Below are 19,256 nucleotides of genomic sequence, written 5' to 3'. Positions count from 1 at the left end.
GCTGAGGCAGGAGAATGGCATAAACCCAGGAGGCGGAGCTTGCAGTGAGCCGAGACTGTGCCACTGCACTCCAGCCTGGGTGACAGAGTGAGACTCCGTCTCAAAAAAACAAAAACAAAAACAAGAAAAAGCCAAAACAAACAAATATATATATATATGTGTGTGTGTGTGTGTGTGTGTGTGTGTATAAATCTAGGAATTAGATTTAATATAACCCTTATATTGACAGGAGCTTTTCTTGAAGAACAAGATACCTTATCATTACTAGGAAACAAAATTAGCATTGACATAGTCAACTTTTTTGAAATCTCTGAACTTTGAATTTTTTTATAAAACAAAAGCTGAAGAAGCATGTTAGTCAAGGTTTGTAAGATGGGAAACATTGGCTAAAATATCAGTGAAATCTGAAAATTTATAAGGTTAGCCCTTTGTCATGAAAAACATATATATGTATACATACATATACATATATATACACACATACATATAACACTTTGCACAAACATATTGAGAGGTGACAATGTGCTAGCAGCCCTCACTCTCAGTGCCTCCTCGGCCTTGGCGTCCACTCTGGTGGTGCCTGAGGAGCCCTTCAGCCCGCCACTGCACTGTGGGAGCCCCTCTCTGGGATGGCCGAGGCCAGAGCCAGCTCCCTCTGCTCCCAGGCAGTTGTGGAGGGAGAGGCGAGGTGGGAACCGGGGCTGCCGGCGGGGCTCACAGGCCAGCACGCCAGTTCTGGTGGGCGCAGGCCTGGGCTCAACAGGCCCCACACTCAGAGCTGCCAGCCAGTGCTGCTAGCCCAGGGCAGTGAGGGGCTTAGCACCCGGGCCAGCAGCTGTGGAGGCTACACCGGGTCCCCCAGCACTGCTGGCCCTCATGCACCATGCTAGAGTTCTCACCGGGCTCAGCCACCTCCCTGCAGGGCACAGCTCGGGGACCTGCAGCCTGCCAGGTCTGAGCCCCGCTCTGAGGTGGGCTCCCATGTGGCCCAAGTCTCCCCTACCGGTGTCGCCCCCTGGTCTGTGGCGCCCGGTCCCATCAACCACCCAAGGGCTGAGGAGTGCAGGCATGGCTAGGGACTTGCGGGCAGTTCCACCTGCAGCCCCCTTGTAGGAACCACTAGATGATGCCAGCTGGGCTCCTGAGTCTAGTGGGGACTTGGAGAACTTTTATGTCTAGCTGAGGGATCATAAATGGACCAATCAACTCTCTGTAAAAAGGACCAATCAGCAGGATGTGGGTGGGGCCAGATAAGAGAATAAAAGCTGGCTGCCTGAACCAGCCAGGGGCAACTGGCTCAGCTCCCCTTCCACATTGTGGAGGCTTTATTCTTTCCTTCTTTACAACAAATCTTGCTGCTGCTCACTCTTTGGGTCCATGCTGCCTTTAAGAGCTGTAACCCTCATCGGGAAGGTCTGCAGCTTCACTCCTGAAACCAGCAAGACCACAAACCCACCAGGAAGAAGGAACAACTCCAGACGCGCTGCCTTTAAGAGCTGTAACACTCACCGCAAGGTCTGCAGCTTCACTCCTGAAGTCAGCAAAACCACGAACCCACCGGAAGGAAGAAACTGCAGACACATCTGGACATCTGAAGGAGCAAACTTCGGACACACCATCTTTAACAACTGTAACACTCACCGTGAGGGTCTGCAGCTTCATTCTTGAAGTCAGTGAGACCAAGAACCCACCAATTCCGGACGCAATATCACCACTGCCTAAGATGTATGCTATGAATTTGTTTTAACAAAGTCATGATTTTAGTTCAAAACACATTTGTTACAATTTCTGTTTGGGGATGAGAATATTTATTTAAATATTATTTATTTGAGATGGAGAATCACTCTCCAGTCCAGGGTGGAGTGCAGAGGCCTGATCTCTGCTCATTGCACCCCCACCTCCTGGGTTTAAGTGATTCTCCTGCCTCAGCCTCCCAAATAGCTGGGCTTACAGGCCTGTGTTACCACACCTGGCTCATTTTTGTATTTTTAGTAGAGACGGGGTTTTGCCATGTTGCCCAGGCTGGTCTCGAACTCCTGACCTCAGGTGATCCACCCACTTCAGCTTCCCAAAGTGCTGGGATTACAGGCGTGAGCACTGCGCTTGGCCTAGAATCTTCTGAAAGTAGTCCCAAACTCTACATAACATGCTTTAATTAAAAGACATGGTCACCAAAACTATTTGTCTGAGTTTATTAACTAAACCATTCTACTTTTCAAAACATTTAAAAGAAATTCAGATCATAGGCACTAAAATTTGGTTTTATGGCTTGTCATTTTATAATATACCTAAACTCACATTGTTTCTCAGCATATCATCAGTAGATAGATACCTATAGAAAATTGAGCATAAAAGCTACAGTGACTTTAAAAAATTTCATGGTCAGGCTGTGGCTCACGCCTGTAATCTCAGCACTTTGGGAGGCCAAGGCAGGCAGATCACGAGGTCAGGAGTTCAAGACCAGCATGACCAACATGGTGAAACCCCGTCTTTACTGAAAAACACAAAAATTAGCTGGGCATGGTGGCCTGTAATCCCAGCTACTCAGGAGGCTGAGGCGGGAGGGAGAATTGCTTGAACCCAGGAGGTGGAGATTGCAGTGAGCTGAGATCACACCATTGTACTCCAGCATGGGTGACAGGGTGACACTCTGTCTCAAAAAAAAAAAAATTCATTCTTACATTTATCATGATATTGTTCTAAAGTAATCTCACTTTAAATAAAATATTTTAAACCTTTGGAATTAGTTAAAATATCTATATTCATTTCTGCCTCTGATTTTATCTATTTAGTATCAAAATTTGCCAATAAAATTAATCAGATTATGTTTGTTAAATGGGTTCAAACTGATGATGCCGAAATGTTGCGTGAACATGAAACAATGGGAAGTTACAAAACTTATTGTATACTGCAAAGATTCCCACTTCCCATGCTGTGAGAACAAAGGAATTGTCATTTTGAGGTAGACCTAACATCCTTCCAGGTGGTGATCTGACCCCAAAAGCAGCCCCAAGATGTAAAACATTTTCCCTGATATTACCCTTGAAGATCTTGGCTTATTTTAGTGTCTATTGTTGATCAAGTTTTTTAAACATTTTATGAATCTCTTTCTTTTGTCTGATAGCACATTCTGTATGCATAACAAGTCCTACAACATCATTGGTAATAACAGTAGGTGAGTGATGTTGAACACAGAATTTGTAACCAGATATTCCTGAGTTAGAATTTTGATGCTGCCCTCGGTGATCTAGAGTAAATTACTTCTTTCAGCCTCATTATTTCCACGTAATAAATGGGAATAACAATAACATCTAAGGTCAGCATAAAGATTTAAAAAGTTTATACATTTGTATGTGTAATTATGTGTATACATATACATGAAACATTTTTATAATTTAGTATTAATTACTCAAGGCTTAAGGTTTCTTATTCTACTTTATGAATAGTGTAAACAATCTTGCATTTTTCCTTAGTTACATCCTTTATAATATTGTAAATATTTTAATTGAATCCTTTCACTTGGCTAAATTCCTACAAAGGCACGATACTCCTTCATCCCTCCCCAGCATGGGTACATTGGTGTTAGAATTTGAGCATGTTGGATCATAATCTTTAGGGTAGGATACAAGAATCTACAATTTTCACAAATTTCCAACATTCTACTTATAGAAACTAGACTTTGAAGACCACTGCTTCAGAATCTCATAAAAAGTACAATATGTAGACTCACCTGTTTTTTTTAATTACCTCAGGAGAAAACTCTAGAAACTCACTTAACGTCTTCAATGACCCTGGATCTAAGAGACTTCCTCACTGTTTAACGTTTTATGTTGTTGTTGCTGTTGTTGGTTTTTTGTTTTTTTTTTTTTGACCTGGAACATATCTGTACTGCAGATTTGAAGCTTTCTTTGAAAAGCTAGGCCCTTTCTGCTTCTGATATTATTTAGATCTTCAGTTTACTGGTCAAGAATACTTTATAAAGGTTTTACAAGAATATCAGTGTCTCAAGTCTTGTGAAAGTATAGTTAAATTACACTTATTATACTTTTTATATTTCTTTATTCCTTTCCCTTTCATTATCTTCCCATTTTAGAGGGTTAAAGTGTGATAATGCTACAATAAGGACCTTAAACTCATATGAGGCACTTGGACATTTGTCACAGAGAAGAAAACTTTAAAATGCTGAAACGAAGAGGACTCTAGACTCAGACAGAACACAGGGACAAATTTTAGCCCAACATGACCGTCTCCTTGTTCTGTCCTTACTCCTTTGCTTCCTCTGTTCCTTTCCACAATAATTCAAAAGCTAGAATTGCTAATTATGTTTTCCCCCCTCTTGGCTTGAATCTTAGTTATTTGGAGGAGATCATATTTCAAGGTCTTGCATTTTTCATCATCAACATCCTGGCATGTCCCTACAATGTGTTTAAATAAGCACCAGGCTTCTTGAGGGTTATTGCCTTTTAAAATGCTATCTCCTTTTTATCTCTGATGTCATCACAGTGTCAGAGTTAGCTTTCCTAAAATGAAATACCTACAGTATTAACAATAAAATAATAGCATTTATGCTGTAATAAGTAGTAGTAATTCGACAGTATCATTTAAGCACTTAATAAAATAGGGCAGTCACTATATAAATGACAACACTTTATGTGAGCATTTTGTATTCACATTTTATAGCTAGTACTAAATGCATAAAACTGAACATCTATATAAGACAAATTTTATTTTTCTAGTATAACCAGTATGAGGTAGATAAATCTCTATTTCTAAAAATGAACATCATAAAGCTTTATTGTATTTCATCTGGTAATAAAGGTCAAAGTAGAACAATAGAGGTAATATATTTCTTATATACTCTTGAAACCTACCCAATAGTCCTATAAATAGTTGTTTGTTTGTTTGTTTTTAATAAACATAGATATTGACCCTTCTGGTCCTAAAGCTTGAAACTTACATTTGTTTTATCTGAGCTCCTTCCTCAGGAAACAACCTTCAGGCCTCCCCAAAAAAGTATCAACAAACTGAAACTCAGCAGATCACCACATCCAGTGAGATGCCAGACCCCTCATTCATTATGATTGCTTCCTTGCCCCTCCCTAGTTCCTGTTTTCTTACATATTGTTACATTTCTTCCCTGCTACATAAACACTAATTTTAGTCAGTGAGTTGGATTTGAGATTGTCACCCCTTTCCTCAGTTACAGCACTAGATTAATATCTTCTTCTTTGACAACAGTTGTTGTTTCAGTGATTGGTTTTTTGCATGACCAGCAGCAGAATCTAAACTGAACCCCTGATGTTCCTGTGACAGATTTTGGTTACCTGACCAGGAACACATCGCTTGTATCTTTGCTGCCTTGAGCCTAGAGTCTCAGAAGGCCTCCTAAGCGGTTGCCCACCCAATTTTCACTGGAGGTGTTTTGGTTTCTTTCTGGCCCCACAGCAGCTACCCCCAACTACATTCCTGATTGTCTAGTCAGAACAGCATTTGACATTTGACATCTGCATCCGGATAGGTGAGAGTTAGGTCCTTTGTGGGCCTGGACAGCAGAATCCCCTCCTCTCAGTTTGAGAATTTTGACAGTGTATTTCTCTGCCTTGAGCCACAGTGCCCAGCCAATGTTCTTAGATTTAAATATCAGACATCTATCAGATTCCCTTCTCCCTACTACAAACATTGTACGCTTTTCGATAGACACAAGATTTGTTTTCATTCAGGTGGGACTCAACAAGTATTATTTATCAGTTCACTGCATTTATCCATTTACCCGACAGAGGAAGTATATAAGATACAAATGAATAAAGTGTAATAATTCTTATACTCACTGTTTGCCCTTATATCATGTATGTGCTCAACTGTACACCATATTTGTATTCCCAAAACCTACCTGGAAGGGAAAACTCAGAAAAATAGAATAAAAAGTATTATATATCTCCTACATCTTCATTTTAGAATATTCTAGGGGTACAGATCAGTATAAATAAGATACTTTGGTAAGTGCCCATCACATCATCTGTTTGTCATCCTTAGACCCAGATTATACCACTCTTTTAAGAAAGAAAACTTGCTACTATACCTCCTACCCAGTAACATATATATCATATATCATATATATATATAAAACATATTTGCTACTGGTTAGGAGTGACACTCAAAAAATCATAATAATGTAGTACAATTTAGGTATAAATTCACTTAGTATTTTTAAATTTTATGTATATTCATATTTATATGAATCATCATTTAAAATCACATCTATTGATCCTGATGGCATTAAAGGCATAAGAGGTACTGAGGATATTAATTTAATTTTGTTTACAGCTATGCAAAGATATTTTTAGTTCACTCAGATTTAATCCAATACTCTATTATTTGATTAACTGTACAGCTAACAAATCATTCAGGACTCCCACTGTTTCAACAACGAGAGTGGAAAAATATTTTTTCATTTATGTTGATATGCAACTATTTGTAGTCTAAATTAATATCCTAGCAATCGATGGTGAAATTAAATTTATTTCTGTCAGATATGGTAATTTGATGACAGTGGATAAGCATGGGAGTAAGAGAAAGTTTTGAGGAAGAGAGGACAGTTTTTGTTTACTTAATGATTATTCAAAAGATGTTAAGTAAACATTCTATAGAATGCTACAGATAGTGGAATACAACATTGAAACAATTTAATAATGCAGTCAATGAATCCAGTTTTTAAAAATGGGATCCATTTTCTAAACCTGAGCATACTGACACTTCATAAAACGTTTTATCATGCATCCTAAACCAAACCAACTCTTTCCCTTGACTGTCTTACAGTGCACAGGGTATCTCTACATTCTAGGAAACGAATTATCAGTTTTTTATATGCCACTTATAAAATCATACTTAATGTATGATTAGGCATAAATTTACTTGTATTTTTAAATCTTGTAAAATGTTAATGAAAAGTGTTCTTGAAAAATATTTCTGAGAATATTTTCCAAAAAATGAACAAATTGTAATACATAAGGGACAATATCTTTCTAGTGAATTGATTATCAGAGTGTAATGTGGCATGTTCTGATTATGTTACATAATATTCTGATTAGCAGAAAATTTTTAAATGAGTGAATTTAGCAAAATGTTTACAGGTCAAGAAAACTGTTTTAGACTGTTTTCTGACCCAAATGTAAGAAAGAACCCAATAAAGACGCAGCCAGGTAATGCTGTTGCTTGTAAACTTAAACAGAAGCTTGCATGTAATTTATGGTTCAAAGAGAAATAAAAATAGAAGTTATACTTTATTTAGAACTTAATGACAGTGAAAAATTACACATAAAAAGGAAGACTGTTGAACACAGCAAAAGCTGGAATTATATAGGAAATATAAATATAAACACACAAAATAAGTGTAAATTATAATGAAGTAAAAATGTATCAAAGAGAAAAAAGAAAGTAGTACAGTAAAAAATAAAGGTGATTCTTTAAAAACCATAGTTAAATAGACAAATTTCCAGCCAGATTGTTTACCAGTAAAGAGAAAAAGAAGGAGATAGATCAAAAGACACAAGATAATGATGAAAAGAGGGTCAGCACTTACAAACGTAATAGAAATTTAAGCCATAATGAGCACGAGAAAACATTATCAACTTACTTTTGAATATATAAAATAAAGACACTTTAAAAAACTAAATAAAAATGACTTACTAGTTTTAAAATTAAAAAAAAAATCAAACATCTATCCTTACGGAAGTATAGACTTAAAAAGTATAGTCCTAGATGGGTGAACATAAACCACACTTTAAGCAAAAGCTCTCAATTATAACTGCTTGCAGTTTTAGAGGATACCAGCCACACTCCTGAACCAGAGCTTGGCACTGGCTATTCCCTTTGGAACACCCTTTTATTTCCTTCTCTAAGCAAAGACATGGAATCAACCTAAATGCCCATCAGTGGTCTGCTGGATAAAGAAAATGTGCTATATAAACACCATGGAATACTATGCAGCCATAAAAAAGAACAAGATCTTGTTCTTTGCAGGGATGTGGATGTAGTCAGAGGCCATTATCCTTAGCAAACTAACACAAGAACAGAAGACCAAACACTGCATGTTCTCACTCATAGGTGGGAGCTAAATGACAAGAACATATGGACACATAGAATGGGGGACAACACACACTGGGGCTTTTTGGAGGGTGGAGAGTTGGAGGAGGGAGAAGATAAAAAAAAATAACTAGTGGTTACTAGGCTTGATACCAGGGTGATGAAATAATCTGTACAACAAACCACCATGATATAAGTTTACCTATGTAACGAACCTGCACTTGTACCCCTGAACTTAAAAGTTAAAAATGAATGAAGCCTGTCAGAACCACTCATTTAGTAGTCTAACATTTTCCCTAGTAGTATTCCCAAACCCCTTTGCCTAGCCAACATTTTCCACAGCACTTTTCGTCTTCAAACTACTGGCCTGAAGCAATCTGGCTTAGCTTTCTCAGTAGCTGGAATTGCAGGTGTACCACTGTTTTCCAGCCACAATCAGTTTTTTCAAGAACTGTTTAAGATAACAGGTTAGAAGAAATCGAGATAATATTTTGAGGGGGAAGAAGGTAAAATCAATTAAGACAGGGTGCACAGAGTATTTGAATGGTACAGATAATGTTTTATCCTTTGTACTAAATGGTGTGTATGTGGGAATTTGTTATATTAGTTTGTTTGTAGTCATATTATATACATATGTGTATAAATAAAAATAAAAGACAAAAGTAATATAAGCTAAAATTATAGATATTCATATTAATTTTATTTAAATATAACAAAGATTTGCCAGTATTCGAATGTCTGCAACTATTCTTAAAATGCACAGAACCTATGTTTAGGTACAGTATCACTGTTCATCCAGCCTTCATTCACTCGAATCTACTCTTATCTAAAATTTGTGGTGTAAGTAAAATTACATTCTGAATGACAGAAAGCAAATTACAATATTAGAACGACGTTATGGAAAATTGGCATAACATTGTACAATCATCCATTACTTTATTATTTATCATTTTGCAACTTTTTAATTATATTAGTCAAAAAAGTCTATCTGTACTTAATAGCTAATACATATATTTTTTGGTATTTTTAAAGGCCATTATTAAAATAATAATAATTGGGGATGAGAAGGCCTATTGAAAAATGACCAACATAGAAATCATAAATAAGTTTGATGCAACAAATATTTGTAAGTCTTATAGTTAAAAATGTAAAAATTCGTTATAAACAAAGCTAAAAGACAATAATATTCATTGGGAAATATTTGCAACATTTATTTCAAGGGTTGATGTCCTTAAAGAATTTTTACAAATTAATAAACATTTAAAAAGGTGAGGAGTGGCAATAGCTATGAGGGACAATTTACAAACACATAAAAACAAATTTTAAAACTGTTTAATCTGTAAATACATCAATAAAAATTTTATTATAGTAGTTATTTTATCTATTAAATTAGAAAAGGTCAATACAATTAGTAATCTTCCAAGCAAATATATGGGCGAAGAGCTTTCTCATACACTTACAAGAATATTATTTTGTTAGAATGCAATTAAATAAACACTTGGTAAAAATCTATATCCTTTGTCAAAACAATTTAAGTTCTAGACCTCCAGAATCCACATATACATATACACATACATATATACACACACACATTCACACCTATTTATTAACTCAAATCCAACTCCAATTCTTTCGTAAGTAGTATTTTGTCCAACAAATAAATTTTTCTCAAATTCTTCTTGACTTTTCCCCATTATAGAGCCAGTAATTGTATGTGTAGCTCTACCTCTAATTCCTTTATTTGCTTTTATTTCTGCTTTCAAACCCTTATATGAGGCAAGTGGGATTAATTTATTTCATTATCTTAACTAGATTCATTGCTTTACTTTGTCAAACCCTGATTGATTTGCTTCACTCAATCTTATGTGTCCAAGAACTTAATGTGGATTCCTGTTCCACCTTATGAAAATCTGTTCCAAAAACTTCCTAATTCTTGACTCAAGGCATTCCAGTTAGTAATGCATTTCTCTCCTCAAATACAATGGAGTTGTGTTCTAATATATACTCTTCAACAATGCGCAGTTATTTCTCCCCAACTATCAATTCCCCTTAAAGCAGAATTTTATTAAAATGGCTTTATCCTTCTGGGGATAATCAGTAAAATGGCAATTGGTGGGTGAATTAAAAATATACTAAAAGCAGATGGCAGAACATGAGTGCAGATTTTTACTGCAAAGCTTAGGAAAAGCAAAAGGAACTTGAATAGAGAAAATGCAGAAAAGCCCTCCTTGGGCTATTAGGACAGAGAGAGCAGAAGTATGTTTAGGAGCTTCAAAGAGTCTGACTCTTTGCAACTGTTTATCTTAGGACTTTAAGGAAGTAAAAGGTGCAAGTGAAACACTCTGGATTATAAAATAGAATCTGACGCAGAGAATTCAACCCCATTAATATGCATGTTGCTTCCATGGAAATGTTGAGAAATTTTTAGCAAATAGATAGAAAACGATAGATGGTAGATATATAGAAAATAATTGTAGGAAAAAATGTGAAATGAAGATGTATGGTATTCCTTTTATATTTTATTTTGTTAATATGTTGCCCATAATGCTTTATTTCAAAGAATGCAAACCAAAAAAGTAGTTCCTTCCTAACTTCCCCTGCAGCCTTGTCTTGCGGAGCTTGTATTTTACTTCATGAGAAATGCCAAGGAGATGTCATTTAAGCTGAAACCTCCAGCAGAATTAGCCAGAATATTTAGGAAAAAGATGTTTCCAGAAAAAGAAAGAGCTGGTATAAATGTCCGTAGGCAAGAAGGAGCTCACAATGATCGAGGAACAACAACAAAAAAGATTATTTCACTCAAGAAAAGTGAATTGGGAGTACTATATAAATGATGAGATCTGAATATGATTCATGGGGCAGGTCACACTAGGGTGTTTGGGTATGGTCTAAATGGGTGGCATGAGTTGTTTTAAGGAGAGGAGTCACATGATTTGACAAGTTTTTAAGAGATCCCTTTGATTACTCTGGGGAGAATAGAACATAAAGTAGCAGAAATGAAAGCAAAGGGAGATAGTAGGAAGTAATTGCACATTTATAAGCAAGAAATGATGTTGGCTTGGACTCTGGTTATAGCAACAAATTAAAAAAAGGAAATACTGAGAAGAGTTGATTGGATTCGCTGACATTGGCTGACATTCTCAACATAAATGGAAATCAGTATTTTTTTCTAATAAATATAATATGCATCAATATTTTAAAATATTTAATTATTTTACCATTCTGTGGGGCACAAGTAGACTTCAGGAAACATGCCAGTACAGAACTATATAAATGTGATCACTGGTAGAGATAGGAATTAATAGGCATTTGAATGTCTCTGTCAACCTGGAATACCACAAAAAAAGCTCTTTGCATTGTTATCATACCCTGTAGTTTTCTGCCATTTTCAGTTACTTAATATTATGTTTTGCCTCAATAGGTTATAGTGCTTTCTCTTGTTGTATTATATTTGCAGCAATTGTTAGTGAAGTTTTAAACTTCAATATCACATCTGGCCCTTCTGTGTCCAGAGGCTTCCACTGGCAGCGGCAGCCCATGAGCTACAGGAGGAGCTTTACGGCCAGGTGCAGCAAGGGTCAGACTCCTCGCGAGCAGGCGCTGCACGCCAACCGCCCGGCCTCTGGGGGGCACGATGGCATCATCACGCAGAGCTCCTCGATGGCCCGCGCCAGCTGCAGCCAGGCCACGCACTTGCCTCACCTGAGCCTGGGTGGAACAATCCAAAGTTTTAATCAAAGAAGGTGGTGTTCAAGTTGCTACTCACAATAGTTGATACCCCAGGATTTGGAGATGCAGTGGATAATAGTAATTGCTGGCAGCCTGTTATCGATTACACTGATAGTAAATTTGAGGACTACCTAAATGCAGACTCGTGAGTGAGCAGACGTCGGATGCCTGGTAACAGGATGCAGTGTTGTTTATGCTTCATTGCTCCTTCGGGACATGGACCATTACATAACTGACGACTCCCACCTTCAGGCAGGATTGGATAGTACGTGTTTGTTAACTACTTGGCGTGGCCTTTTGTTGAGACTTAAACCATTGGATATTGAGTTTATGAAGCATTTGCATGAAAAAGTGAGTATCATCCCACTTACTGCCAAAGCAGGCAGACTCACACCAGAGGAATGCCAATGAAAACAGATAATGAAAGAAATCCAAGAACATAAAATTAAAATATATGAATTTCCAGAAACAGATGATGAAGAAGAAAATAAAGTTGTTAAAAAGATAAAGGACTATTTACCTCTTGCTGTGGTAGGTAGTAATATTATCATTGAAGTTAATGGCAAAAGGGTCAGAGGAAGGCAGTATCCCTAGGGTATTTTTGTTCTGTGATTTAGCTCCAGTGGCTCCATGAGCAAATGAAAAAGAATTTGGAAGCACAGCACAAAGAATTAGAGGAAAAACGTCGTCAGTTTGAGGATGAGAAAGCAAACTGGGAAGCTCAACAACGTATTTTAGAACAACAGAACTCTTCGAGAACCTTGGAAAAGAACAAGAAGAAAGGGAAGATCTTTTAGACTCTCCACTGACCACCAGTTACATATTAGTTGCTAATATGCCAGCTTGGACGGCAGTGTTTGTTGGATCCGTTTGACCAGTTTGCACCAGTTTTATCCATAATGATGGATTTAACATCATGACAAACATTATTTTTGTTGTTGTTGTTCTTGATGGAGACTAAGATGCCTTGAATTGTGTAGGGTGTTGTGTACTCAGAAACTAACAGCTCTAAGTACCTTTCCTACATTTTCTTTTTCTTTTTTTGTTAAACAGGTATCCTCAGTTTAATGCAAGAGGATGTTTTACTATTGTACAATCATGTTCTGGTGGTTTGATAGCTTACAGGAGATTCCAAAATAAAAGGACTCTGGAAGGTTTTCATTGAGGATAAACTGCCATGATATGATGCAAACGGCGCTTCTCTATGATGGTTATAATACAATGGTACCATTCAATGCAGCATATATACAATAATGTAATTAAGTCTAATACAGTTGACCCTATTTTTTGACACTTCCATTGTTTAAAAATACACATGGAAAAAAAAACCCTATATGCTTACAGTGCACCTAGAGCTTTTTTATAACAACCTCTTTTTGTTTGTTTGTTTTGGATTCTTTAAATATATATTATTCTCATTTAGTGCCTACTATGGCCAGAATCTCATTACTGCTTCATTTTTGTAATAACATTTAATTTAGATATTTTCCATATATTGACCCTGCTAAAATAGAATATAGCATCTTTCATATGGTAGGAACCAACAAGGAAACTTTGCTTTAACTCCCTTTTTACACTTTATGGTAAGTAGCAGGGGGAAAATGCATTTATAGATCATTTCTAGGCAAAATTGTGACGCTAATAACCAACCTGTTTCTACCTTTAAGCAAGAAAGTCTCTTTATTTTACTAGAAATGGGAATCATGGCCTCTTGAAGAGAAAAAAGTCACCATTCTGCATTTAGCTGTATTCATATATTTCCTTTCTGTATTTTTTGTTTGTATTGTAAAAAATTCACATAATATACCATGTTGTGATGTAAAACAAAAAAGAATCCGACATAAATATAATTTGCTAAAATAAGGGTGTTAGGTGAGAGGGAAGTCATATTGGTCTAAGAAAAGTCTTAGAGAAATATTTTGAAAAGAGATAGAAGGGTTGGACTGGAGTGGGTGGGTAGGGAATCACACTAAGGAGATGGATCATTCACAATTTCTTTAGACATGGTGAGGCAGCCACAGGAGTCTGAACTTGTTGAAACCCTAGTCTGAAGCCAGTAAAAGTGCTCAATAAGGTCATACGTTGATCTTCTCTGCCTAAAGCAGTTATTCACACCCTGCCTTTGGGAGAGGAAACGTCTACAAACCTTTGTTCTGTTTGTTAGCAGATGGATGACATGAATTTTGGAAAACGTTTGAGAGACAGAATGAGATTTAGCTCAAGCAAGTGATTGACTTGTGCTGGGTTGAAAATGTACTTTTTCAACAGGCAGGTTGAAAATGTGCTTCAGCATTTAGGATACCAGCTGTAAACATCCATGCACAGAATTAGAAAGGTTCAACTTTCATGGTTGCTATGGTTTGAACGTTCCCTCCAAAACTCATGTTGAAACTTAATCCAAAATATGACAATATTGAGAACGAGCTTTTTAAGGAGGGGATTGGATCATGAAAGTTCTTCCCTCATGAGTGGATTAATCCATTCTTAAGTGAGTGTATTAATGGGTTATCTTGGGAGGGGAACTGTTGGATTTATAAGAAGGGGAGGATAGACCTGAGCTAGCAGGTTAACATACTCAGCCCTCTTGCCATATGACACCCTGTGCTACCTTGGGACTCTTCTGAGAATCCCCACAAGCAAGAAGGCTCTCAAAAGATATGCCCCGTCGACCCTGGATTTCCAAGCCTCCTTAGCCATAGAAAATAAATTCAGTTCTTTGTAAATTACTCAGTTTTAGGTATATTGCTATAAGCAACAGAAAATGGACTAAGACAATGGTCTTATCTGGAACTTTGTAAACTAGAATTGGCTGATTAGCTTCAGTATGTATTTTTCATAGATTCAAAAGAATTTTGTTTTGAATTGCACAATGAAGGAGCGTCATAAGCTTTTCAGCTTGTAGAAGCTCTAAATATCAGTCTGGCATTGTGATAAAGCAGAGAATTTAAATCAAGTCCAATTTGTGCCCCATGACTATTCTTTCTAGTTACATTTCAGAAAAATAGGAATGGATGCGTAACTCAAGGAGAAGCATGAGGCTTTTCCTCAAAATTTTGGTTTAGAAAATGAGGTATTCTAGTATGTTAATTATAGGCATTTCAACTGAGAAGTCTAATAGCATTGGACCAGAATAGTAATAGCAGTCCAAAGTCATGGATAAACTTAAAGGGAACAAATAGTAAGAACCTTCCAAATTAATCTGTATCAGAGAAGATGATAAACAGATGAATGGGAACTAGCAACCATGCAGACTTGGAACTAGATATAAAACAAACAGCTATCTAATGATTTCCTGTTTACTCTGAGCCCAAGATATTCTTGTATCCTTTCAGTTAAAGCTCTGTTTTACTAAGGAAATTTAAATAAGATTCTGTCTCTTGCAAGAAAATAACATCTAAGACATTTTCGTATTTAATACTGCTTTAATTCTGTTTACAACAGTGGTCCCCGACCTCTTTGGAACCAGGGATTCATTTTGTGGAAGACAATATTTCCATGGACAGGGTCGTGGGGAAGGTTTCGGGATGAAACTGTTCCACTACTCAGATCATCAAGCATTAGATTCTCATAAGGAGCATGCAACCTAGATCACTTGCATGTGCAGTTCACAGTACAGCTGGTGCTTCTATGAGAATCAAATGCTGCCAATGATCTGACAGGAGGCAGAGCTCAGGATTAATGCGCACTCATCCACCTCTGCTATTCTGCTATGTGGCCCAGTTCCTAACAGGCCCGGTACCAGTTTGTGGCCCAGGGGTTGTGACCCCTGTTTTACACTATAACATTTCCACACGTGGCCGGGTGCGGTGGCTCAAGCCTGTAATCCCAGCACTTTGGGAGGCCGAGACGGGCGGATCACGAGGTCAGGAGATCGAGACCATCCTGGCTAACACGGTGAAACCCCGTCTCTACTAAAAAATACAAAAAACTAGCCGGGCGAGGTGGCAGGCGCCTGTAGTCCCAGCTACTCGGGAAGCTGAGGCAGGAGAATGGTGTGAAACCAGGAGGCGGAGCTTGCAGTGAGCTGAGATCCAGCCATTGCACTGCAGCCTGGGCGACAGAGCGAGACTCCGTCTCAAAAAAAAACGCAAAAAACAAAAAACAAACAAACAAACAAAAAACATTTCCACACATCTCTCATGGTCTGTCTTTCAGATCCACTACTTGTCTCAACTCAAGTCTGGCTACCTGAAAATTAGATTTTTTTTTTAATTGAAATTTGAATATCTTTATGTTGAATACACAGTTTCCACTTTTACACAGTCCCTACTGTCTTATATCATACCTCTCTAGCTGGGAAGATATCAACTTTACATTAACTTTTCCTGTTTCAGGGCTATTATTTTATCTTCAATTATCAAAATCTATCTACTTTTTTTTAAAACTTAGACACATAAACTAAAATTTTATTAATGTGAGGTGCATACTAAGTATCTTTTTTTAACTCTCTTTTTTTTCACATAATTTTTTTTCTTATACTTTACCTTCTAGGGTACATGTGCACAACGTGCAGGTTTGTTACATATGTATACATGTGCCATGTTGGTGTGCTGCATCCATTAACTCATCATTTATATTAGGTATTTCTCCGAATGCTATCCCTCCCCCTACCCCTCATCCTACAACAGGCCCCGGTGTGTGATGTTCCCTTTCCTGTGTCCAAGTGTTCTCCTTGTTCAGTTCCCACCTATCAGTGAGAACATGCGGTGTTTGGTTTTCTGTTCTTGCGATAGTTTGCTGAGAATGATGGTTTCCAGCTGCATCCATGTTCCTACAAAGGACAGGAACTCATCCTTTTTTATGGCTGCATAGTATTCCATGGTGTATATGTGCCACATTTTCTTAATCCAGTCTGTCACTGATGGACATTTGGGTTGATTCCAAGTCTTTGCTATTGTGAATAGTGCCACAATAAACATACATGTGCATATGTCTTTATAGCAGCATGATTTGTAATCCTTTGGGTATATACCCAGTAATGGGATGGCTGGGTCAAATGGTATTTCTAGTTCTAGATCCTTGAGGAATCGCCACACTGTCTTCCACAATGGTTGAACTAGTTTACAGTCCCACCAACAGTGTAAAAGTGTTCTTCTTTCTCCACATCCTCTCCAGCACCTGTTGTTTCCTGACTTTTTAATGATCGCCATTCTAACTGGTGTGAGATGGTATCTCATTGTGGTTTGATTTGCATTTCTCTGATGGCTGGTGATGATGAGCATTTTTTCATGTGTCTGTTGCCTGCATAAATGTCTTCTTTTGAGAAGTGTCTGTTCATATCTTTTGCCAACTCTTTGATGGGGTTGTTTGATTTTTTCTTGTAAATTTGTTTGAGTTCTTTGTAGGTTCTGGATATTAGCCCTTTGTCAAATGAGTAGATTGCAAAAATTTTCTCCCATTCTATAGGTTGCCTGTTCACTCTGATGGTAGTTTCTTTTGCTGTGCAGAAGCTCTTTAGTTTAATTAGATCCCATGTGTCAATTTTGGCTTTTGTTGCCATTGCTTTTGGTGTTTTAGACATGAAGTCCTTGTCCATGCCTATGTCCTGAATGGTATTGCCTAGGTTTTCTTCTAGGGTTTTTATGGTTTTTGGTCTAACATTTAAGTCTCTAATCCATCTTGAATTAATTTTTTTATAAGGTGTAAGGAAGGGATCCAGTTTCAGCTTTCTACTTATGGCTAGCCAGTTTTCCCAGCACCATTTATTAAATAGGGAATCCTTTCCCCATTTCCTGTTTTTGTCAGGTTTGTCAAAGATCAGATGGTTGTAGATGCATGGTATTATTTCTGAGGGCTCTGTTCTGTTCCATTGGTCTATATCTCTGTTTTGGTACCAGTACCATGCTGTTTTGGTTACTGTAGCCTTGTAGTATAGTTTGAAGTCAGGTAGCATGATACCTCCAGCTTTGTTCTTTTGGCTTAGGATTGTCTTGGCAATGTGGGATCTTCTTTGGTTCCATATGAACTTTAAAGTCATTTTTTTCCAATTCTGTGAAGAAACTCATTGGTAGCTTAATGGGGATGGCATTGAATCTATAAATTACTTTTGGCAGTATGGCCATTTGCACGATATTGATGCTTCCTATCCATGAGCTTGGAATGTTCTTCCATTTGTTTGTGTCCTTTTGTATTTCATTGAGCAGTGGTTTATAGTTCTCCTTGAAGAGGTCCTTCGACTCCCTTCTCAGTTGGATTCCTAGGTATTTTATTCTCTTTGAAGCAATTGTGAATGGGAGTTCACTCGTGATTTGGCTCTCTGTCTGTTATTGGTATATAAGAATGCTTGTGATTTTTGCATATTGATTTTGTATCCTGAGACTTTGCAGAAGTTGCTTATCAGCTTAAGGAGATTTTGGGCTGAGACAATGGGGTTTTCTAAATACATAATCATGTCATCTGCAAACAGGGACAATTTGACTTCCTCTTTTCCTAATTGGACACCCTTAATTTCTTTCTCCTGCCTGATTGCCCTGTCCAGAACTTCCAGCACTATGTTGAATAAGAGTGGTGAGAGAGCGCATCCCTGTCTTGTGCCAGTTTTCAGAGTGAATGCCTCCAGTTTTTGCCCCTTTGGTATTACATTGGCTGTGTGTTTGTCATAAACAGTGCTTATTATTTTGTGATACATTCCATCAATACTGAATTTATTGAGAGTTTTTAGCATGAAGGGCTGTCGAATTTTGTCAAAGGCCTTTTCTGCATCTATTGAGATAATCATGTGGTTTTTGTCTTTGGTTCTATTTATATGTTGGATTACGTTTATTGATTTGTATATATTGAACCAGCCTTGCATCCCAGGGATGAAGCCCACTTGATCATGGTGGATAAGCTTTTTGATGTGCTGCTGGATTTGATTTGCCAGTATTTTATTGAGGATTTTTGCATCGATGTTCATCAGGGATATTGGTCTTAAGTTCTCTCTTTTTGTTGTGTCTCTGCCATGCTTTGATGTCAGATAATGTTGGCCTCATAAAATGAGTTAGGGAGGATTCCCTCTTTTTCTGTTGATTGGAATAGTTTCAGAAGGAATGGTACCATCTTCTCCTTGTACTTCCAGTAGAATTCGGCTGTGAATCCGTCTGCTCCTGGACTTTTTTTGGTTGGTAGGCTATTAAGTATTGCCTCAATTTCAGACCCTACTATTGGTCTATTCAGGGATTCAACTTCTTCCTGGTTTAGTCTTGGGAGAGCATATGTGTCCACGAATTTATCCATTTCTTCTAGGTTTTCAAGTTTATTTGCATAGAGGTGTTTATAGTATTCTCTGATGGTAGTTTGTATTTCTGTGGGGTCAGTGGTGATATCCCCTTTATCATTTTTTATTGTGTCTATTTGATTCTTCTCTCTTTTCTTCTTTATTAGTCTTGCTAGTGATCTATCAATTTTGTTGATCTCTTCAAAAATCCAGCTCCTGGATCTTAGTTATTTCTTGCCTTCTGCTAGCT

At 37.5% G+C, this 19,256-nt stretch overlaps 1 pseudogene; it reads left to right on the top strand.

Moving 5' to 3' along the window:
• The first annotated feature begins 629 nt into the window (after positions 1 to 629).
• Positions 630 to 12,926, top strand: LOC144331437 (septin-7-like; annotated as a pseudogene).
• Positions 12,927 to 19,256: the final 6,330 nt, after the last annotated feature.

Source organism: Macaca mulatta, chromosome 9 (assembly GCF_049350105.2).
Source record: "Macaca mulatta isolate MMU2019108-1 chromosome 9, T2T-MMU8v2.0, whole genome shotgun sequence".
NCBI lineage: Eukaryota > Metazoa > Chordata > Mammalia > Primates > Cercopithecidae > Macaca > Macaca mulatta.
This window is presented reverse-complemented; position numbering and strand designations above follow the sequence as displayed.